Source organism: Lagopus muta, chromosome 4 (genome assembly GCF_023343835.1).
Source record: "Lagopus muta isolate bLagMut1 chromosome 4, bLagMut1 primary, whole genome shotgun sequence".
Lineage (NCBI taxonomy): Eukaryota > Metazoa > Chordata > Aves > Galliformes > Phasianidae > Lagopus > Lagopus muta.
In genome coordinates this window covers 43788638-43814467 of record NC_064436.1, presented here as the reverse complement: position 1 = coordinate 43814467, position 25830 = coordinate 43788638, and the positions used below count along the sequence as shown (strand labels likewise).

Genomic DNA, 25830 nt, shown 5'->3' with positions numbered 1-25830 from the left:
CATTATTTTGTTTATTTGTACTTCTGCATAAGATCTTGTCAGAGAATGTTGAATAAACCAATCACATCGTTTTACAAGATGTATGAGGCCATGAATAATACATTTTCTTTACTGGGGCAAGTGATTGCATTTGAATACAGAGAGTCTAAGATTTATGATGACACGATGCTAACTTCATTTCCTTCATTCTTCCAGAGTACATTTTTTCACATTCTTTGTCAAATCTCATTTACTTGTTCTTAAAACAAGTCAATATACAACGTACGAGGAATATCATCTTGCCTGTGTATAGAGCATCCTATTACACATAAGCAAAGTGCCTTGTCGCTGTCAAGAAATTTTCTGTCATGGCAAAGGATCTGAAAAGGTACAAGAGACAAAATAATGTAGATCAAAGAAACTGTTTTGATAGTTAACACAGCTGAAAGCGATAAAGACATGAGCATGTCTGTAATGAAAATGCAGACATCATTATGAACAAGGAAACGATAGTGCACCTAGTTTTCCATCCCTGAACACATTATGATTTAGTCTAAGGCTTATTCAATAATCCTATCCAAAGCACTTGAAACAATGCAAGTAAAAAAAAAAAAATAGCACTAAATAAGTTGTCAACAAAAGAAATTCAGGATGCTGGAAGTTAAAAAACATACCATGCATATTAACACAGACAAACTTCTGAATATGTGATGAGGCAGTTCCAATCCACAAGGAAAGCCTACAATCTTCCCCAGTCTTCAGGAGCTGGTGAGGCTGAATGTGGGAAGTTCATAAACACTCGTACAACGATTTCAGTGAGAGTTTTAGTTCTACTCAAGACCAGAACTGCAATTATTTCTGTTACTCATATCTACAGGAAAGAAAAAAAAAAAAAAAAGACTGCGTCTTAAATGCACTCTTGTCTTTCTTGCAGTACTACAGAGTTACACAGCAGATAGTAAAATCCATACTAAAATTCCAAAATTGTTTTTCCAATTATCATGTTATTTTAAATTCAAGTGAACGTGGCAAAAAAATATCTTCTATGTAAACCCAATGGTGTCTTGAAACAATCATTTCGTGATCTGAAATATGTTTTGCTTGTTTTTCCTCATCATACATTACTGTAAGTATTAATAGAGTACATGAGTCTACCCAGCCCTCTGGTAATGCATCCATAGCACTCTAATTACACTCGATTTTGTAGCTACAACAGAAAAGTTAATAATGCTCCAGGACAGGATCTTTTTCACTCAATGCCACAGTTTTCAAAATTACCTCTACATTATTTAGTATTCAAATAAATAAAGAAATGCCTGTTTCATACACTCTGGCAAACTTCCAGCTGCTTCCTAGAGCAAATCCAACATTGCTTCCATTTCTGCTAAGCAACTGGTATTGTAATTGAATAAGAACACATATTGTGTTGTTATTGGTATTATTCTTAGTGTACTGACTACTGCTGTAGTCAGTAGTATTGAAGAGCTCTAAGCTTTTCTAAAGGATTTTCCAAAAGTTAATTAAGAAGAGTTTGCAAGGGTATACAATCTATCTCATCTTAAAGGCAACATACTTTTCAAAAGCAGATATAGAACAGGAACTGAAGATGTAGGCCATGATTTGTTGACATGAGTTTTAATTAAAAATTCATTCTGTGGAAACCTGTTTATAGATTATAGAATGTTACAGTAAGATCTAGCAAAACAGTTCTATGGGGTTTTTTTGTTTGCTCCATCATAGTTACATGAATGAGTATTTAAGTGTTCCTCTGACAAAAGCAAAAATATCCTAGCAAGTTTTCCAGAGAGATTTCAGGGTTTGTGGCTATCTCAAAAGTAAAACGGGTTTAAGAAAGATATTCAGAAAGAAGTCCACTGAAATGAATTTTGAACTCCTGTATAAATTCAGCAGCCAGAAAATAGCAGATATCTGCAGTTGTTCAGACTGAGAATAACAAGCGATAAATTACATAAAGGCACAAATTACTCAAAGATTCACATTATGAGATATGAAAGATCTTGGGGGAATGCCAAGATTTAAATAAATCTGAGAAATAGTGTTAGAGTTAACATTGATATAATTAACTGTCTTTTTCTTTCTTAAATTTACAACATTCCTTTCTTCCACGCAATTTCTTTTCTCATTCCAAAGGTAGTTCTTATAGTGACATCTGTTTTAGTTGTTGATCATTTGTATAAAAGCACTGATGAATTAAGGTTAGCTAGATACATAAACACGAGCAATTGTCATAGCTCACCATTCCCTAGAAGTAACATGTTACATCACAACTTAATCAATAAAAACAGTTTTCAAGTTTAATAACAACATAATATTTTCTGAAAATGTACCCTAGTGCATAGCACGAAGCTATTTCCAAATGATTTAACAGAACAAGCAGACAGCTTGTTCTGGGTACCTGTGCTGAGACAAAGTTACAAAAGCTGTGATGTGACATTACTCTTTGTTAACATTTCCCCATGAGTCTTCTTTCTGGCATCATTTGAGAAAAAGTCATTTAATGTTACTGAATCTATTTGCACAGAAGTTTTTTCATGTTTATGTTACCACTGAGGCTATGTAAACAGAAAATATGGCTGAGCAAAAAGCAATTCTAAATATCAGTAGCTGCTGCATATTACTGACAAGGAACATATCGCTGACTCATCCAATTGTAACAAAAATATTGTATAGTATTTGAATGAATCTAAACTGTTAGTATACAAAATACATTAATTATTACATATTCCTGACATAAATAGTTTTTTTCAATCTTCAAGAACAAAATTGCCATGTTATTTATTTATTTATTTGTGGCTTAGAGGAGAAAATCCTGATGTATTAAGATTGCTGTCAGAAAATATTTGTTACCAGAACATCACGTATCCCATCTGAAGTCTACCCAGTTTTCTTTTAAATATGCCTTTTCTGTGCTACGAGGGAAAAGGAAAAAAAAAAGAAGGAAAAGAAACAAAAGAATAATGCAAAAGATAAATATAATGAAAAGTAAAAATTAATGAAATTTTTCAAGAAAAATTATCATGACTATAATTTTCTTTTTCTAAAAAGTCAATGTAAATATTCTTAAAATATCTCTATAGATATATCACTTATTTCTCACTCTCCATGCACATTTGATAGCGAGTTTTTCTACTTCCATTTATGTTTCTTTCCCTATAATCCTGTATAATTTACAGAAGACATTGTTTTTAAAACAGCTGTTCTAGAGGAAATCTTTTGGCAAGAGACAACAGCATATCTCTGAATTAAAAACAGTTTATCTAGTATTTTTTGGGCCATATGTGAAGAACAATCTGCGGAGTCCCAGGTAGATGAAAGGGGAAGATCATGGAGGGTATTTAGTCATTTCCACTTTGCATGTAAGACTCCATAAATTTTCCCATAAAAAGCAATTCTCTTACCTCTTAAGTAATAATGAAGCTATGAAAAGATAACTTCTCTAACTGATGTTTTCTGTATGTTCTGCTTATCTGAAATACAGTTCTGTACTATTTTTTGTCTAAAAGAAATAATCTCACTGCTCCATATGTAGTTAATTTGCAAAATAATTTTGCAAAATTTTCAATATCTTCTTTGTCCTTTACTTGAGACATAAATTTTAGCAAAATTTTTCATATTTATTTGAAAACTATTTTGCATTGGGATAGCATAACATAGCCACAAGAAAAAACAGTACTCCTTTCCGCTTCTGAGCATGTAAAGAACAAGGATAATCATGAATTATGGAAGCACTCTGCAGCTCCTTCTTTAACAACATGTACTGAATTTACAGAGACCATGAAGCTATACATCAGCCTCAGACATGATCTAATAATCTTTAGAAGGGAAAGTGACGTTTAGCAACACCAGCTATTTAATTTCAAAAGGAAAGAAGCATCACTATTCTGAATACAAAAAGAAGTTGCCATTCTTGCATCTAGTTTAATGAGGATGCCATCTACATGTGAACAAAACAAATATATTTAAAAAATGAAATAGGTTGTTTTGACCTATCATTGTACAGTTTTAAATTTTGCTGCTAGGAAAAGAACAACGATATTTATATATTTCATGTTAAATTCTGGAAATACATTTGTTTAAATACTCAGAGGTAGAAAAAGCAGAATTGGATGAAAAAATTTGGAATTTAAATACATATTTTGCAGTGAGATTATTTCTTTTAGACCAAATTCTTTTAGACCACATATTTACATAATATTTCTACTTAAAAATATATGCATTTGCATTTAGAAGACTGAAATGCTACCAAGTAATCTTTTTCAATAGAGAGAAAATTCTCAGCAGTTCTATTATTATAATATTGACAAAACGCACATTCAATGAAACTGAAAATAAAAAAATATAAAAATAAGAGGATTATCTAAGTATGGGACCTGCAAAGGATATTCTCAGGGTACCATCACAGTCTAAGCCCTGACCTATGAACCTCACACTTGACACTCTGGTTGGGGCATTCCAGCCAATTTGTTTCAAGACTTTATCTTTTCCTCACTGTTTCAAGTTACATCATCCCAAATAACCGAAAGCACTGTAGGAAGCATAGAGCCCTGGACAGAACTTGTGACCTTCTTTCATGAATCTGGAAAAGAAGTGGATGCTATTGCTGCACTATTTGTAGGTTTATGATGAAATGGGTTCCAGAAAACAGGTATCAAAAACTGATATTGATTACCTGCTTATCAGCGTCAAAGTAGAAGTAAGAAAGATTGAGTTGTTATGCAGAAACCTGTATTAGAGGGCCGGCAGAATATTAAGCATACGTCATCTGAAAGTAATGCCTTCTAATTGTTTCCTTGAAAACTACAACAGGTAGCATAATAAAAATGTTGGTAAAAATCATGAATGAAATTTTGATACCATGAAAAGAAAAAGAATGTAACACCACAGTTTTTCAGTAGAAAAAAATAGAAAACTTAGCTGTTATCAAAGAATCAATATTAAATGTCTATCCATGTATTAGCATTTCAATTGTAATAGTAATGTTACCACGAGAGTATGCTCATTATTTGACCATTGACAATGAGTCCATACAATGTTTTATTAAGACTGAAATGAATCAGGATCTATGCTCTGTCATTATCACCATGACATCAGCCAAGAGTAGTGCTGTAGTAGGATTAGTAGACACAGCTAAGAACAGGGTTATTGTGTTAGAGATCAGATCCTTGGCCCTTCATTTTGTAAAGCACTACAAAACATGAGAAAAAATATAGGTCTCTCTTCTGTTAAATACTTGTATTTAAGTTGTGGATAAATCTTGGATCCCAGTAAGATTCTATAAACCTTCAAAGCTCTCAGGCTTATTTTTATTATTAGCCACAATAATAGACCACCATTCATTAGATTATTCCAGTACTTAAAACAAGGATGTGCTTAGTTAATTTGCTAGAGTACTCCACAGTTCACCTTTTAGGGCCATGATTAACAGCTTCAGTCATTCATTCTCCATACGTCTAGAATGAAGTGAAAAGGGAATTATATTACTTTCTCATTTATTGTTAACAGAAGATTGCAAAACTGGTATCCAAATTGAAGATTTTTTCTCAATAATCAGCAAATTCCTTTGCATTTTGTGCACATGTCCTCTTTTTTCCACCAGATATCTAAGTGATGATTTATCCTCCAACAAAGCAAATTCCTCTTATCCTTGAATTTTCATCTTTGTTAATACTCAATTCTTCATTATATTGGGTATTTTTAATTAGCTTTTAGATCTATCAATGGCAGATTTAAGCGCTGTTATATTTTCATTCCTTTAACTTGCAAAACATGCAAAAAATCTAAATGGCATTACTCATTATATGAAGTAATATATATATTATAATATATATAATTATAATATCATATAATATATGATATTGAATATGATATTATATGAATATAATAATAATTATAATTATAATATATATATTATAATATTCAAAGGGTGAACTAATTATATCGGTGACAATGCATTAAATTTTTTAATAAACAGTACACAATTACCTGTTCAAACAGAATTTAAAAAAATAAAATGAAAATAAACTTTGACTTCAGCAAGAGGTAACAACTTTCTCTGTCTTAAGACATTTCAGACATGAATTGGAAAATTATTCCAAGTTACAGAGCAGGCAGCCCTATAGCAAAGAATACACTTCTATTATCAAGCCCACACAAACTACAGCTTTTCTTACTTAAGGAAACTGAATTATAAACACATATCCATCAGCAATGAAAAAAACATATATTATTTCTGCTTTACAGGAACAGCACAGAGGGTATACTGAGTTGTAACATGGTGACAGACTAAATGCATTGGTGGCCTGATTTCCACTTCACCTATAAACACCAGAGGATGACATTACAACATCTCATTTCATCAACGCAGGTTTATAAGAATATAAAAATTTGTTGCTTTTTTTTCTTAATGTAATGTAGAAAATGTCATAGTATACTCACAATTGTGCAAAATTACATACTCTGGTATCTGAAAATGTAGCCAGAAATTTCAGACCACTGTAAGACCTAGTTTGTATTTTTACCTTAGTTGGTTTGAAGCATAAGTATTTCAAAATGCTCCTTATGCCTTCATTACAAACACATTGTGGAATGAAAGGAAACGCTGAAATAGATTAATTATTTAGAACATTTAAAATGTACCCCACTGAGCAAGTATACCTAAGATTCCTGCGTCTAAATACATTATACAACGTTAGTACATTATTACAGTGATGTGTAAGACACACAGACAAATATGTAAATGAAAGGTGAACTGTTTCAATCTTTAATATTGATGAAAATTTTTTAAGATAAAAAGGGGGGGCAGAAATAAAGGGAAATATCCATTCATAACTGTCCTACAATGATATCTGAGATTCTATCATGAAAAATGACACACAGCATGTGCTCCTCATTCAAATATACAATTTGAGATATACAATATACAAAATGTATCTGCAAGTATTTATTCTCAGAAAGTAAAAGCTCAGATTAAGGATTATAAAATATGTATATTATTGCAGTGGTCAGAAAACTAGTTTCAAGATGAGGAGAAAAAAATATTTCATTTACGTGCAAATACGTGTTTATAGGTATATATGTAAATAATTCAACGTTGACATATCTCTCCTAATTATAAAACTGAAGCATGTAAGCAGCAGTCTTTTTAGGACTCTGATGCTTTCTAGCGCATCAATCTATTAAATAGAAACATGGAAACAGAGTCATCATGTTCAAGAGTGGAGATGATACTCGTACTAGAAGATAGACCAAATAAGGTTGAATGGTGCAACCTAATTCAGGTTTTACTGTTTACATGAACAGCATAGCAGATGGTAAAGATGTTTTGTTGTATGGAAAGATGCAAAATAATTACGCTTGGAGCTTGAAGACAAGCTATACAATTTGTAGCAAATGGCCCAATAATTAGCACACTGATCAGGAAAACAATCTGAATGTTATTACAGAGAATAATTTTAACCAGCAATACAAAGCACAGTAGCAGTAAAAAAAAAAGGAAAACAAAACACTAATGTGGTAATTGACAGACTATAATAAAAGACAACATAATGCTATTGCTATTAGGTGATAGAGAAAAAAACATACGTGGTACTGACTACTTGGAAAGAAAAATCAGCTTTTGAAGTAGGGGGAAAAAAGGGTCAACAAAATGATATTAAGTCTCAAATATGCACATCTAAAAGAGTGAGTATTCAATGCTAAGTGTATGAAAGAAATTATGACAAAATAAGATGCAAGGGGAACTTTCCTTCTAGTCATATATTCCTGATTCTAGGTCTAGAAAAAGAAAATTCCATCATCTGTAATCCAAATTATACAAGTGATCCTCTTGACATCATGGTACTAGTTAAACAATAGCTTCAATATAGCAATCAATGTCCTAAGAGAATTGCATTTTATCTCCTTGGAAAAAATAATAAGCAAATAATAATAATATATAATATTATTATATAAATAATAAGCAAAGTTTCCTAATCTATAAAAAGTCATTAACCATCCTGATTGATTCAAATCTCCTCATCCTACCACAAAGCACTGAAAGTTAAGAATAAGATATAGCTAAGTGTACAAAAAAGTTATGCTCGCTTTATCCACAGTTGATGACCATGAGACAAAATAAATGATCTTTAAATAAATGCAAAAGCATATAGATACATCTAGCCCTTTAGTCTCCAAATGTTTTCAAGCTTCTATTCCTGTGTTAAAATAACTGTCATGCAGAAGATATGTACTAGTTACATTAGCAGTATAAATAAAATAGTGCTTCTGGTCTGGCGTTAATAAGAACAGAGAATAATACTACTCAGAGATCAGGCTTAAATGAAATGCAGTAAATCACTTTCAGTAATTCAGAAAAATAACTTTAACAATGAAAATTCAAACAAGTTCATCTAAAGGCAAGAAATCTTTATAAGGATGATCTGTATGTTCCACTGTTCTCATTTTTTCTTCACTGTAAGACTGACTTTTTTTGGCCTCCTTAAGGACAAAGAATTCAGCTACATTTAACAATAAATTTTGATTATCCCAGCTGCACTGAAGAATAGCTGAAATGCTTAGCATCAAAACAAAACTTTCTCAAAATAAGTTTTTTTAAAAGTTATTGTCATTGACCCTTTACCATCTATTAGCTTCAACATTTGAAAGCCTTTTGTTTTTCTGCTTTGTAGGAGTAGAAAAGTAAGATGACTTAAATACCCGTCTGGTTAAAAGAAATACAATAGTGCAGACTGTGTTGCCTTCACTAGCTTTATCGAGAGTTCAATTCTGATAAAGGTCTGCTTTTAGCATGCACGATATTCTCAGTCAGATAAGAAAAAGTTGGTGTGGAAGCTCTTTTTTACCTTGCTCAGCAGAATGCAACCAACTTTCGTTCCTAAAAGGCACAATTTTAATTGTCCTAAAAGGATGATTTTAGTGCGAACAAAAAAATTATTAATGTAAAATTTTAAGTTGAAAATATTATGTACTAGTTAGATTAAGCCACATCAACTAGTGTAGCAAGTCAATTAGAAAAACAAATAAAATTAAAATAAAATTAAAATAAAGGTTAAAAATATGCACTGCATCTCATAGTAGCAGATTAAAAACATTCTAAGAGGCTTGAGTCATTCACAAGTGAGTCCAGAAGTGGACTCATTCACAAAGTGATTTTTATTCAAAAGTAGCTGAGTACTGCATCTGTCCTCAGAAGCCTTTTGCTGTACAGATCTGCCACTAGATAACATCTTTCTCAAGTATGAGAGAGGGGAAAGAAGAAAACTGATAATAAAGAAGTTACAACAAATAAACAGCAAAGTGATTTTCTTGCTTCCAAACCTAGTGTTGTACCTAGAAAAGGGATCAATGACAAGCTATGACTCTGCATAAGGAAATGAGGATTATCATGGATGAAGCACACCAGGGATCTCTAGGTTGCTTCTGTGCACCATGTGGCATTTCATGATGTAATGCAAATGCCTTCAATGCCTTTATATGCTTTGAAAGTGTCAACTTTAAGTTTCCATTTGGCCAAGTAATTTGATTACCTTTGATTAACTAAGAAAATCAGTGATTTTTTTTTTTCAACTAGAAAAATCTACACTCAGCAGAGATTTAAAAAAACAACAAAAGCAATATATTCTTGGATTATTTAAGATAAAATTATGTAAGGTACACAGGAATATACATACTTGGTGCCTCAATCTAGACAATAAATACATGGGAGTAAGAAAAAGTATCAGCTTCCAAATGGAAAAATGAAAAGCAAAACAACACAGGTACATTCATCACCTGCATCATTTCCCACTCATAATTCAGTCTTCCGCAATTTTCCTTTCCAGAAAATTTATGGACTTAGTACAATCACTTGCCACATGATAAGATTCATAGGAAATCACTGTTCTCAGCTACAAATTAATATTTTCAGATAATTAAAATACTCAGAAATTACCTTAAAAAATACTATTTTTAAGAAACTGCTGTAATATAAAATTCAAAGAAAAATGTCACTTTATAATACTAGCCTCATTAAACAATTCTTAAATGCATTTTTACAGTCATCGCTGCATAGATATGCAGTTAGACTACAACAATAAGAACACCAGGGCCCTTTATTTAATCAGAAGGGCAAAAATATTTAGATTTCAGTGGTCCATAAAAAAGAATATAAATTATTTATCAGTTTTAGACAATTTAACTGTACTTTAAATGCTTTTCCCTCAGTGAAGCAAATTTAATCTATTTCAGAATCTCCAAGATAAAACAGCTTAGTCAACAATAAGTTTAATTCAAAAACAGAATAAATATTTGTATTTTTCTTCTGAAACAGCAAGCTTTTAATCATATCCTAATGTCCCCCTAGTCTCCCTTTTGATATTTATGAGTGCATACATTTATTATGAGATCATAAATTTGTAGGAGAGAATTCAAAGTTGATTTTTGAGTATATTTCTTGTTATAAAAAGGTAAACAACAATACTCTCAAACATTTTGAAGTATAACAATGTTTTCTAAACTTAGTAGCCAGAACTAGAAAAGGAAAAAAAATAAAATCTTTGCATAGTATAGAATGCACATTCATGGCTTGTATTCAGATTTTCAAATGTGATTTAGTAAGAACGTTATCTAGCTAATATATCTAATGCCTTTTAACATTATTTTAAAAAATAGTCAAGCTACACTTGATCACTGCAAACAGCTCTGTATCACAAGCAATACATAGTCCAATTACTATTACTCTGAAAGACTACCATACAGCGCGTTAGGTCTGGAATTCTTAAGCCTAGGAAAAGAAACATTTGATGCATCTTCTGACGTAAGGACAATAATTTTGAGAATTAGTATTCATAAAGTTGTAGACTCCCTAAAATATCAGGTAAGTTAGCCTTGTAGAAGATCACTTAAAAAAAATGACAAACTTTGCCAGACTCATAAATTTTTTTATTTTTTAAATCAGAGTCCAGGTGCCTAGAATTGCACTAGAATTGTGTACTGGGGGAAGCACCTCCCTATGAACAGAGGCTGAGGGAGCTGGGTTTGTTCAGCCTGGAGAAAAGAAGGCTGCAGGGTGACCTCATTTTGGCGTTTCGGTACCTAAAGGGAGCCTACAAAAAGGAGAGGAATCAACTCTTTGTAAGGGTTGATAACTGCAGGACAAGGGGAAATGGTTTTAAATTGAGGGAAGGGAGATTCAGGTTGGACGTCAGGGGGAAGTTCTTTACAGAGAGAGTGGTGAGGTGCTGGAACAGGCTGCCCAGAGAGGTTGTGGATGCCCTGTCCCTGGGGGTGTTCAAGGCCAGATTGGATGGAGCCCTGGACCATACTAAAGCCTGCTTTAGTATTAAATGTTGAGGTTGGTGGCCCTGCATGTGGCAGAGGGGTTAGAGATTCATGATCCTTGAGGTCCCTTACAACTCTGGACATTCTGTGATTCTATACTTTCAATAAATTTCGATAGTCTGAATATCAATTCAGTAGCTCAGATCACAATACCATTTTTCAGACTACTTCTGAAATAATATACTACTTCTTGCCTTATGTACCTGTTTAAATATGCTGATTCCATAAAACTATAAGTTATTTTCTTGTCAAGTTTTTGTCTGTCACACTTTCTTAATTAGATTTGTTGATTTCTTGTAAACAAAGATGAAATGTCTTGTTCCAGGCACAGTTAATGGTTTTTGCAGTCATTTGAAACTGGCGCAGAAGTAATTTCTCATAAGCTTCAAAGATGTCTACTGATTCACTAGAATCACTTTGCCGTTAAATTTATTCTCATCACAAAAGAGAGTAGGCAAAACATTTACATCTAAATCACAGAGAAAAATATTTGGACAAATTTTTTTTTATACAAAATTCTACTGGTCACTTCCATGGAAGAATTACAAAAGTGATAGTAAGATTCTACTGAGAAATTTATTTAAAATGTATTTGATCAACTTCTCCTACTTTAAAATTGAAAAAAACTATTTATTGGTGGACTGGCGGACATATTGTAAAATTTTTACTAAGGAAAAGCAAAAGAAAAAAAAAAGCAAGCTTGATTTCATATATAAACTGATAAATACCATTACAGGTATCCTGAAACTTTCCAGATTAATGATAGATAAGTGTTGAAGGGACTGAGGAAATTGATTTTAATCTAACAGCGTATAATAAGAAAAAAGAATTATCTTGCAACATATTTTTTGTAAAACACTTGCATTGTGATGTTTTCCTTACATTTAACAACATCAAAACTAGGGTACTTTTAATAAGCAAACTACTTAAACAACTTTCGCTCTCTCTATATGAGTATTTTTGAAATGATCTCTTGAAATATTTGCAGAATAAATTAATCAATCTATTTTTTTCACCGTTTGTTCAGATTTCATTAACAATAAGGGCCATCAGCCAAATTCAAGATGTGAATAGAATTTAATTTCATTACCACTTCATTAATAAGAAAATAAGAGCTGAAGAGTCTGCCAAGGTCTCACAAGAGACTGTGAGGTGGGCCTAATAGCCGGTTCCTCTCTGCCTCCTGGTTAGCTTTTTCCAGCCACCAACAGGGAGGGAGACTGGATGTGCAAACAAAATGCAATTCTAATAGCAACATCTGGAAGAATCACATTTTGTTTCCCAATCATAGTGGGAAAAGTTTTCCTATTCTTCTTTCACATTTCTCTCAGAAAAGATTTGATTATTTGAGGGCACATGATATTTGTTTTCAACGCAATCTTTTCCAAAAACAAAGCACAGGCAATTTTGACCTATTCCAGAAGAGAATAAACCTAATGAGTTCCTAGGACAGGCCCTTACATTAAACACTTCAGAGTTAGACTATACTCCTTTATAAGGACCATGCCTTCACTCATTTTATTTCCTTCTTTTCACTGCAATATAAGGACCTATGAAACTTTCAAAGACTTGTAGTAAGAATATAGCATTCTCATTGAGTTCTGTATCTTCATTCGTTTAATATTACTATAGAAACATGCAGAAGTGATCAACTTCACACAAATTGATGTAGAAATCTTAAAAAAAAAATAAATAAATGATATAGCTACTGTAAAAAAGTCGATTAAAAGAAAGCAGATTTCTATTCCAAAGTTAGATAAACAATCTAAAAAAATGGAATTCAAATTAACATTTGGGAAAAAATGGTCTTAGATACTTGTATATATACTTGTTAGATATTTGTATGTAATACAATACAAAATAAATACAATATAAAAATGAGGTACATATACATAATTGAATTTTAAAATACTTCAATATTTTCAAAATATTATTGATCTATGATTAAACCAAAATACTAAGAAAACAAATACAATTATTCATTTCAGGGAAAACTTCAACTTTTGAAAAGCTAATAAATAGCAATGTTTGAAAAATCATTTCTGAATTCAGTAATGCCTTAAAAAACTTCAGTAAACTACCTCTTTAGAATCATGCGGTAGCAGTGTGGACTGCCTGCCTAATTATCAGTTCTGCTGCTGCAGAATAAGCATGACAGACTGAGATAAAAACATTGTGTTATTTTTTTTCACATCTGTAGTATTTATCTGTTCATTATTATTAGCAGGAGATATTTAAAATCTCAAAGAAATTGGACTGCAGTGTGTAAGGAAGAAACAAAGACCAAATTTCATTATCTAGCAAAATGAAATTTAAAGATAAGAAAAAAATTCCCACAAATTTTAGTAGCTTATGTGGGTGAGTCAATCAGAACCCACTTGATCTCTTTTCTGTACTACATTTCAACATTACAATTTATACTACATGTTAATAACATACTAGTTAATATTGCTGCCAGTTGTGTCAAATTTCATTGCAAATGTTTGTGTGGAGAGCAGGAGGCTAATCAGTTTCTCTGTGCTCAGTAGAGAAGGAATTGTTTTGTGGTATAATAGGTAGCTGGTAGGACAGGTTTGTCCTTTACGGACACAGTGTTTATGGAGAACATGTAGGTTTAGGTGTTTCACTAGAAACTGTTTCTTGAAGATTTGTGAGGCAAACAACAATGAAAAATGCTGAGACACAACACTAAGAAAAAACAAGGCACAAATATAAAACCATAGGTGGTACAGACCATGAGAAAAACCTCAGAGAAACTACAGAAGAGCACTAAAGAATCAAATTCCAGAAAAAAATATACATATTACAAACAAGCGCTAAATAAATTAAGAATTATGTAGTTCTCTTTGTGTTTTTGGTCTAATGCTGCTCTTTTGATCAATTCTAGATTTCACTTTGTGTGAATTTTGAAATCCCTTTGCACAGTTGGAACACTTTCTGCTTAAAATTGTGTAGAATACCTTCAGAATCTATACTGATTGTGGTATAAAAATAGATAAGCAATCTTTTCTTTGGAAAAGGCTGCTTATTACTTAATGTTACTCTATTTTAATTTTTTTGTAATTCCATTAAAATGTCCATTTATTAACATTCTTATATGTAAAAAATATATTCTTTGTTTCATTAAAATGCTGCCAATGTTAAAACTCTATTTTCAGGGACTTTATGATGAACTTTTTGGAATAGTAATGACAGGGGCAGAAGGAGGCAGTGAATATTTTAATGGACAGTTTGGTGCAATTTGTTTTGACTTTCATTAATGTTTCACATAAGCATGTGTAGCCTGTTCCTCTGCATTCTGCTTCCCTTTCTATGCCAACTCCAGAGAGAACACAAGACTGAAAGGTATCCTTGTCTATATATTTAGCTAAGCTTGATAAAATAAGGTTAACCTACACATGGATTTAATAAAGACCTTGGGAATTCTGGCATAAATGCAACAAGATTTCATCTGCACACAGCATTTTCCTTTTGTTATTTTACTTAGGCAGCCCAAGTTCAGAACTCCAGGTGGATGGATTAATAGTCTTATCTAAAACATAAATATTACTAAGGAATTTGTATTCATTTCTTTAGATTGACAGAAGAAAAGGAAATTATTTTCATAGCCTACTATCTGAGGTATCTTCTTGTTCTTATTATTTGAGACAATTTTTTTTTTACCCAGACTCATTATCTGTTGCTTATCAAACTAACCTATCATTCTAGATTGTTGGGTTTCTTTAACACTTGACATTCTATTTCTTGGCTTTCAAGTCTGCTGTATAAAATGGACTCAGGCTCGAAACATCATAAAACATATGATTATTGTAATGGATCATCAGTGCTAAGCAGTTTTTAATTAGGAGAAGATGCTCCATGACAAAGTAAACTTGTCAACCCTTTAAAAAAACGTAATGAAGGGCTGAACCATGGAAGTCTCGTGATTAGATTTACTGTAAAACTATAATGATGGTGAGAACCTATAACCACTGCATACATAATCAATGCAAGACTATTCTTATGATAGGCTGAGAAAGTAGAAAGGATTAGTTGAGGACAGACTTCTTCACCATTAAATTTAGCAAAGATTGTTCGACCCTAGAAGCATCCTATGGGGTTTATATTTTTAATTAAGTTTTAACAGCTGTTCATGCAAATTCTCCTCTAAATCATTATCAAACATGTTCTAAAGCCATTCATACATATAGCTAATTCATTCTGTGCCTGACAATCCTTCTGCTGAAGCAGTGTCAGCAAAATAGCTGATTATACTAGATTTGGTTAAGGTTCATTTGCAATTTCTGATTAAACTGCTTTTATTGTATCGGATTGTAATGCTAGTCGGAATTAGCTAGATGCTGAAACATGACCAAAACTGATCACAGAATGAATTCTAAGAAGATCAGACAGAAGTATAAAGGGGACTAACCTGCAGTGTGTTTGTTAAGATTAGCAACAGAGCAAAACAAACTGCTGTTCACAGGAATTGTAATTTTGAGATTTAATTTTACTCAGAGGTAGAACTCACAACAGAAGTTCAAAGGCATGACTTTGTGTTTTAATTAAAATTGCACAGGGCTCCAAGGTAAACATTTGTAATTCATGCTTAAACAAAACGACTTAATTCTGTGTTCAAATATAAAACAGGATCAATATCCTGCATAACATTTTTCCCCTGTACCAGCAGCAGCTGCCTATTCTGAACATCAGCAAACTCACCACTCAGTACAAACCGGGTGGATCGGTGACTGAGTATCAGACAGCATTAAGAAAAATCAGATGAATGTGCTGTAGGCAAATTCATGTTACAAGAAATAAGACAATTCTCTTCATTGTTTTTATAAATCAGGATATAAAATAACAGCCTCCTGTCAGGATCAGCATTTTTTAAACAAGTCATTACCTTTTTCCTTTCACTTCAGGCTTAGACAAAACCACCAGCAGCAAATCATCATTTAAAAGGAAAAACCTTTTATTTAGAAGTGCATGGTTCTTGTCTCAGTCTGCATTGTAATGCACAACATTAACCTGAGTAATTGGAAAGGTGTAAAATCATTTTTCTCCTCTATTTTCATATAAATTTCCAGTGGTTTTGTCCATAATCCTAGGATCACAAAAGAAAAAGGAATAATCTATGACTTGGCAATAATAAGCACACAATAAAAACTGTGCGATACAAATCTTTGACAAAACCCTAATGATAATTAGGCTGTTTAATTAAGCTGTCTCTAATTAGAGGTAATCTCTCTGTAAACAAGAAAGGAGGTGCCAAATGTACTGACTTAAAACAGTTCACTGATAACGTATTAAAAGTTATGAAACTGTTTCACTGTTTCAGTATGTTCACATAGCTCTGAAATTAAGAAATATTTTGCAAAAATATGCTGCTCAAAGTTATTGCTATTTTGATTTCAGCTGTCACAATAATTTCACGGAGCACCCTACTGTTCTTCTCTATATATAAATTCCTGTAAAATACTGTATTGAGAGATTATGATTCGTCAGAAAACAATTGTTTCCCTTCCTAGCCAGTTTTCAATTCTGTCTCAAACAAATAGTTTTTGTTTTGTCTAAAAAAAAAAAAAAAAAAAAATTTATAGAACTTTAAACTAAGCAAGGTGACCTCCAAAGCACCCATCATTTAGGAAAAAAACACACCTGATGCAACCACTGTGATATTCTCTGTAATTTTTTTTTTTTTTGAAGACCTGATTCAAATATACTCCAAGATTTTATTTTCAGCATGAGAACAGACTTTGATGATCTTGTAGTGGTAAAATGCTGTGTTATTTATCAATCAAATGCAGAGGCTGACATTCTTTTCCATTAGCTTCTCATTAGCTTGAAGTATTACAGTGAAAGAAAAAAAAAAAAATCAGTAAAGAATTCTGACATACTTCATCTCCATATAGGTGAAAAGAGATTAATGAAATTTACTTGAGCCACTTCACTGTGGCTTTCACTTCAAGTGTAGTAAAGCATCACATTCTCCTAGCCCATGAAAAACCCATGTGTAGGTACTGAGGTGTAGGTGTACCTCAGCAAAACACTGTCTTTTAATGTTGTGCCAAATAAGCATACACTTTTCTTGCCATACAATGGGTTGTACATACACTGCCATAATTCCATGTTGCCTCATCACCATTTCAGAAATTTTGTTTCCCTTTAGTCCTTCAAACGTAAAAATTAAATAAGCAATAAGCTGTCTTATCAATATTAAACACGAAAAGAGATTATTAGAAATAACTTGTGATCTAAAAATGCTAAGGACTCAATGGGGTCCCCAAGTCTGAAATTGACGTGGCAAGCAGAAAACCTAAACTATGTGTTAATGGAAGCAACAAAATTATTACTGCTGACTTCTTTCTCTGCTACTGTGGTCTTAATATGATTTAAAAAAAAAACAAACAAACAAAAAACAAAAAAAAAGGATGTCTAAGCTCAAAGGCTCAACATAGTTCTGGGATTTTATTTTATTTGGGAAGTATAGCAAATTTTCTGATTCCTACAAAAGCGAGGATTTACAGCAATCTCCGTACGATGCCCTGGAGGCCCTTCAAACCATTGTAAATAGCCTTGGAACAGAAGCAATTGTTCTTATACTTCAGAACCTTTATGGAGAGAGCTTGAATTAAATGAAATAGAAACACCGAGGAAAAAAATCCAATTTTCTAACAAATATAACAAGCATACCAAAAGCTAAATCTCACAATCAGTGGATTGAAGAGATCAGTGGATGAATTTCCAAAGATAATGTTGATTTTAGTAATATTACACCCAGGCCTCAGGGAGGTTAACAGGAGAGAAATGCACTTGAAGATTACAGAAAGATCAGTTTTTACCTGATGCATCAATTTAACATCAAGTAGCTCAGTAGCTATTTTCAGGATAGTTATAACAAACTGCTCAACTTACATTAGATGTAGATAATGGAAATTGTAGCAGATTTCACTTCAAGCAAGACATGGTAGACAAATATGTTGCTTGGTAGTGCTGGATGAGGAGGTGAGAAAGAACAAAACCAACAGCAGCAACAAAACCCTGTAGAGAAACCAATAGCAAAAACACATTCTAGAAAATGATCAAAGAGAGAAAAAAGATTTGTACAACTACCTGTAGGATAAGTACTGCCTAGAGAATATTTGGAAGGGCAATCAGTGGAACTAACTTCTTTTGAGTCCTTGAGGATTTTTTTTTTTTTCCCAAACAGCAGAAAATCATCAAAAATAGAAGCACAAATTTCCATGCCAGTCCCCAAATCTCAGATAGCCATCTAGTTCCCATAAAAGTCCCTATGGGATTTCCTAAACACACTGTTAGCAATAATTTTATTCTTTCAAAACCTCTTCATCTGAAGGGGAAAATAAGAGAAGTAGGGAAAAATCACAGTAAGCTTTTGGACAAGATAAATATCACCCATTTTGTACTGTTTTTGTTCACATTTCATCAATCTGTTTGGGCATTTCCTAAAACTGATAAGTAGCTGGAAATTGCCATTCAATTACTTGTTTCCATCCTACCATTTCACTTTTCTCTTTGTGTTTATTGGTTCCTTTGCAGTGCAAGCATTGCTCCTGTAGTACAGACAGTACATTTCCTAGGCTTTACCTGAAAATATGAGAAATAGTATACAGGTTTTTTCTTCTTCTAAAAGCCTACAAACTGTTTCCACACATGGTAGTGCTTTTGCATAGGGACAACGTGGGATCTGTTACTATCAAGTATAAGCCTGTACTATCCCCTATGAAAGAATATAAGCCAAGTTAAAGCTTTAATAATGTTATTCTTGCCTCACCCTCCACACTCTTTAGCTAGTCTTTGGGGCAGGCAATGACTATGGCAATCTGTCTGTAAAGGATTGGTGTGTTGTATTATTATTCCACCTCACTATCTTTCATACTTCTCTCGCAATTCGAACAGTGTTTATGTCTGTCACTTGTTTAGCAATGTGAGTACATCGCATTCTGTTCATCTCAATTAGAAACATCCTGTGACTAAACATATAATTTGAATTATGCAGCATTTAGTCTATATAAGACTACTGTTGCATACCAAATATCCACTGTATAAAATGTCTTTCCATTGTCCTTTCTGATAAACCAACATACACAATCTAAAAAGGACACGGTGGAGAAATAACATCACATGGAATAGAAGTTCAGGCATTGAACAGAATTTAACTCAACTGTTTAAACACTTCACTGCAGAAAAATTAGCTACATGAAGCATCAGACTGCACAGAAGTGTCAAACTGCGCAGATGGCAAAGGAGGTTCCTTTAATGCACTATAACAGTTTTTGTCTTACCTAGGATACAAAATAACCTTACAATTCCTCCCACATTTTAATGAAATTTCAGAAAGCATTTGAGAGTCTTTTGCAATAGTAAAGCAATAGAACTGGAGAAAGGATGATTTTTCAGGAGGGACTGAAACCTAATTTGAAACTTAGTAGCAGGATTGTTTGTGTGTTTGTCTGAAACTCAAAGAAAAATTTTGATAAAAGAAAAGGACCAGCTGTCAAAAAATCTCATACTGTCCTGCACACACTACAAATATGCCTTGTGCCTAGAAGCCATCCTCATCAAACAACGCCAGCCCAGCAGCTCCTAATGAAAAGTAGGCAAGGCAATGCGATGGCATTCCCTATGACAGCAGTGTTTTCCATCTTTGGCTAATTTTTCCATGATATTCTTGCATTTTTCACAGATTCTTACTGAGAACGTTCCCACTGCCCTGCCTCTGCTACCTGAAAACTAATGAGCAGCACTAGCGATAGGTGTGCAGCTGTGCTATATGTACATCTCTCAGTACATTCAGTAAAATTCCTGCTTCTACTAGTTTTCCCAATTATCACAACACGATATAGATTCACAAATATATTAACTCACAGGATACTTACTGTAGAAGCAGACTAAAGCAGACTACAGCTCCTGCCACATGCCCACGTTCTGGTCTTGGAGACTTGGCAGTTTGCTTAGATACTGATCCAGTCTTCAGGTACTTTCACTCTACAGAATCTTTTTGTTTGTTTTTCAAATGAAACAGAAGACATTTCTCCTTCCCCTTCTTTGTTCAGCTTCACTGAATTCTGGTAAATCTGAGCCAGATCATGCACGGTATTTTCTGTTCTTTTCCATGTAGAGTTTTTTTGGACATTGTTTTCGTTGGGTTTTTTCTTTCCCTACAGATCTAAATGAAAATTAGCATCCGATTGTTACAGCATTAACAATGTTATGCTGTACATAAACATAACAAACATAACAGTCTAAAAGCATAGACTAGTAAGGATGTAAGCATAAAATGAAGAAATACTCAAATTAACAAATATACACTCGATGGTGAAGCACAAGTGCCTATTCCTGTAGAGCTATCTCTGTGGGGAAAAAAAAGCCTTGACATTGTAGGCCAAGATGCTTTCAGAGCCACATTCATGAATTCAATGTTTTGTAAGGCAGAGGCACAGAGCCGATGATTCGCCTGAGCTTTGTTTGGAAGAACATTCTCAATTTTCCAGAAACTGCACAAGACATCAAGGTCATTAAGGTTCCTTCTATGTTTACCTGCATTTAAATAAAACCATAGTTTGGCTGAGAACACTTACAGTGATATTAACACAGAAGAGCTATTATGATAAATCAAATAATTCTTATCATACTCTGAATATTATAGGAAAAATATTGGTATGCTATTTTCTCTTTGAAAAATAGCTTTTTGGGATTTAGATTACACAGATAAAGGCAAAAGTTAGCAAGATCATCAGGCAATTAATATATTTTGTTCTAATGTGTTCAACAAAAGCTCTAGAAAAAACAAAGTACAATTATTATTATTATAGAACACGCAACTCATTTCAATAATAAGCCTGGTGCAATGCAATTTGATGCAACAGTGACATGACAACCAGGAGGATAGTACAATGTATTACAATCCCTGCTTTATAGCGACTTCAGTATTTCTTTAACAAGATATAATAGTAAATGCAGAGAAAACTATTATCCTTTCATGGGTTCATAAAATCTTTGTGATAGAAGAAGAAAATTATAAAGCTGAATAAAGCTAAATTTCACAAAGATCAGAACCAAATTTTTAACATTACAAAAATTACCTACTATTTACCATGTATAGAAGTCCTTCCAAGTTGCAATATTTACACTTGTATGCTTTGTGCATTAACTAACCCTTGGACAGATTAATTCCATTATTTTTTTTTTCTTAAGTCATTGTCTATGCAATCCAATACAAGCCAATCCATAGGCAAAACTAGCCTGTCCTCTGGCCTGCAAGATTCTCATGAATAACAAAGCAAGTTGCTTTGGTTCTCTGGCAGGATTTCATCTGTCACAAGTACTTTCATTATATCCTATTAATATTATATTATTTATTTAAATTTATATTATATAATATTATAATATTATATATTATATTATATTAATATTATATATTATATTATATTAATATTATATTTAAATTTATATTATATTAAATCTGCTCACATATATACAGTTTACATCAGTATAACTAAATTATCATCAAATTATAAGTTCTTACTTTTTCTACCATTTATAATACACTAAAAACCATATTTGCAATACAGTATCTGGTGACAAATCTCTGCAGCAACATCAAGTTAAACCTGTGTAGTCAGATAGTATTAACTGAACAAAAATCCAGGTAAGCTACAAGCCTTAAAGAAGCTGAATTGTTGCCATCTTTCAGTATTGCACTTTGTTATTCAAGTGCCCCAAGCCTATTCACTTACGATTTCTAATACGCTTTCACATCAGGATGATTTTCCATTACTTCATTTCTCTAATAATACACGTTCATCGCTGTGGGTTAGTATTAAAGAAAGAAATTGACCTGAGGAGATTTGAGTTAAGTATTCTACCCAGTAGCCTTGTAGAAATCATGAAAAAGGGATAGACTCATGTCCTGAACACAGTCATTTCATTCTAATGGATTTTATACTGAATTATTTTCTTACTAGATGTAAAGGTTTATATAGCCACTATACAAGCTAAGCACATAACTGAAAGATTAAGAATAAAGCTATAGCTCTGACAATCATACCTGCGTTCTGCTCATATTAAGAAATTAATTCCTAAAATGGAAGAAATATTCTTTTAAAATAGAATAATTAATCAGCAACAGTAAATTTTATATTAATCTATAGCCAGATTTCATTGATCAATACTTGACTAAATGAGACTCTTTCGCTGACTTATTATTTTACCTTTTTTAGTTTCTTTTTACATGGTTCACTGCATTTATTTTTTTAAAAATTGAATTTTTTGTTTTTCCTTTTAACATATATTGCAGTCTCTCCAAAATTTCTGAATTTCTCTGGCAAACTGTTGAAAATATATGGGGAACAAAGGAATGGGGGAAAAAAAAAAGAAAACTATCATTGAAATTTCTTGTGGGAACATTTGAAACGTAGAGGAAAAAAAGTGTGTCAGTGCATGCTTTTATTTTATTGCACACACTTCAGACTTGTCTACTGAACATGACAGTTCTAAACATCTGAACACTCATTAATTGCGCTTATTTTTCCCGTAATTTTTTAATCAGAAGCTGTTAAATGCTTTTTCATATTCATCCCTTTCATTTGAATCACATCCTTTACTTTGAAATAATTTACTGGGAGAAATTGTACTGCTTTAAAGAAAAAAAAAACAACATTCAAAGAGTTTCCAGGTACCACATCCTCTTTCAATTTAATTATACCAAAGCCTTCTCAACCGATATTAACTTGGTAATATGATGGAATTATCATTATCACTTAAACTACCTGATACTCGCTGGTAAACTTTCTCTTTCAGTACATGGTAGCTGAAGTTTAAAAACAGATGGTAAGACTGAATATGCCAAAACATAATCATAAACTAAATGAGATGTGTTTATAAGTATACAGATTGCTCTGAAAGTAATGCCTCCCATTTATTTGGTAAAACTACTCAATAGAGCAAGTTCTCAGCTATAAAGAACTATTTTCAACATACCACCAGTAACCATCCATTTTCACGAGCAGTAAACAAGAGCCTGCATGCAACCCTTAGAAAAATCTGCACATGCAGAGGTGAGCCACTCACGCTACTGCTGAAATGCACCACCCAGCCCCATTCATGTGCTCACATCCACTGTTTAGTCTCCATAATCATTCAGCAAACACTGATGAATGTCAGTAGGAGCCATTTTTTCCACTTGAAGGAATTCAATGACACACCTTTACTTCATCTGCACTTTCAAGTCAGACATCATTCTGTCAGACTGCCCCTCTGCTGTCATCTGTCTCACAGCAAAATAATGTAACAGCATACTGATGGAAGGGCTCAATCTCAACTGCCATACCACCAACATCCACTACTGATGTCATGAGCCAACATAAAATAGGAAGAATTACTATCAGTGCAGTTCTTGTATATAGTCATGATGAATTAGCTGTTACCTGCACGCAAGAAATAAATTCTATTTCAAGCTGAAAATATGAACTCTTATGGAATCTAACAAAAGTGCAATTTATTATGAGATAACAAAAAAAAGTAATACAAAATATATTTTAGGATTTCCATACCTTCTCTATAGTGTTTATTACTCGTCAATTACTTGGAAAAATGACTCTTCATCCTGAGAGTAGGGAGTGCCAAAAGCTTAGACTGGTAGCAGCTGCAGATACTGTTTCAGAGTTGTTTTCTTCTGTCATCCAGCTGTTTTTCCAGCAACAAACTCATACCAGTTACTGTTTCTGTATTGTATATAAAATCCCTGGGAAATCCATATTTTCTGTGCCTTCTTGGTTACCAGCCAACTCATTTCCTGCTCTTGAGATATTTGTGTATTAACAAGATTTGCTCATATGTTCTGAGTACCAGATTCAGTGCTATCAAATAAAGGTTCTGAGAGGAACTGCTGGCATGAAGCATTTTTTTCCTGCATGTTTGAGCATATCCAATGCATGCATTCCATTCTGGTTAAATACAATGACCTTCACCCTGACGATTCTTCTCAAATGAATGGTCAGTATTTAGGAGGTGGCTTTTATCATTCAGAAGCTGAGTCAAGCAATACTAATTAGGTGGCGTTGTTTAATCTTTTTTTTTTTTATTTAAGAAATGTGAACAGCACTAATACAGAAAAAAATATTTAAAATATAATGAAAGGAAATTATAAATGACTACTGACAGTGAGAAATTTTAACTTGCAGTTAAGATGCATTGGTATCCGAGGTAGAGCTCTGTTTCTAGCAAGAGAGGAGTGTCTAAACTTCAGTTTGTTTCTAAAAATCAATAGTTTTAGTGAAAAATTTTGGAATTTTCATAAACATTAGGAACATTTGTTTCTTTTTTTTTCCCCTCACAAACCTATTACAAAAATATATCAAAAGAAGGAGTAGCCAATAAATAAAATAATCATTTCAAGGTTTTTTGTTTGTTTGTTTTTACAGTTGTTAGTAGGCAATAAAAAGAATGGAAATTTTTCTCTACAGTAGGATGAATTTTTTTGAGCAAAGAGGATTCAATGCATTTAATGATCCAAGATACTACAGTACTAGCTGTCTGAAAAATATCAGGAGGAAACAAAAACAAGATCTAGAACTGCTGAATGAAGAGTGAGAAGGTGAATAATAATAATGAGAAGAAAAATGAAATGGGAATAAAGAACAGACAGAAAGGAAAGGGCTTTTATTTTAAATGAGATTGTAATGCTCTGCTGAAAAATATTGGTCATCATAGTAATCCTTTTTATAGCGAAGACTTATCAAGCTCTAGGCAGAAATAAAAATATTTTCTATTCATTATAAAAATAATACAGTGAATTTCATTAGGAGTGATTGTTTCTACCACCTGCTTCTAGTATTTAGTGTTAAGATTTTATAAATTACTCAGCACCTCATACTTCATGAATAAATGTGTCAGAGACAATCTCAAATGACCAAAAAAACTTGTATATGTGTATATGCATATACATAAAATAAATGTAAAATACTAACACTAAGAAAGCATAATATATTACACTTACGCTTCCTTATTATACTTTTTTAGTTGGTGGTTTTCTTTTAACTAGACCAAGTCTTTACTCTGCAGCAAAAGGTTTCATTAATTATAATAGAAAGATAATCATCTCTTTGCTGCAAAAAGAAATAGTTCCCAAGAGCAACTTCCAACTTCAACTTAACTAATACGTTCTACCTGACATAGCAATTCAACAGACTGTGATACAAGTGAAAAAAATGCACTTAATTCATCACTAACTCAGATTCCCACCGAATAAATGATAAATAACTGAAAGGCACTTAAAAAACACAAGATTGTTATACAGGGACATTGTATAATCAATGAACACACAGGTGTTATAATTAAGAAATATACTAGAGAGTTCGGCTAAACAGGTTATTACACCAAAAAAGAATAGGGAGAGGGCTTACCTCTGGGCTCATGTTTGAGTTCACTGAAAAACTCCAGAAGAAGAAATCTCCAGAAAAAGAACCTTCCCCCTTGGCAGTCAGCTCTTAAAGGGAGTCTAGGAGAGGT

The 25830-nt window shown here is 32.8% G+C and overlaps 1 long non-coding RNA gene across 1 annotated transcript; it reads right to left on the bottom strand.

The window, feature by feature from the left end:
* Nucleotides 1–25782, bottom strand: LOC125692535 (uncharacterized). The gene is made up of 5 exons (XR_007376740.1): nucleotides 25725–25782; nucleotides 20199–20488; nucleotides 18214–18339; nucleotides 654–850; nucleotides 1–359 (listed from the first exon to the last, which is right to left on the bottom strand). It is a non-coding gene; the product is annotated as an uncharacterized LOC125692535 (long non-coding RNA).
* Between the last annotated feature and the right edge of the window lie 48 nt (nucleotides 25783–25830).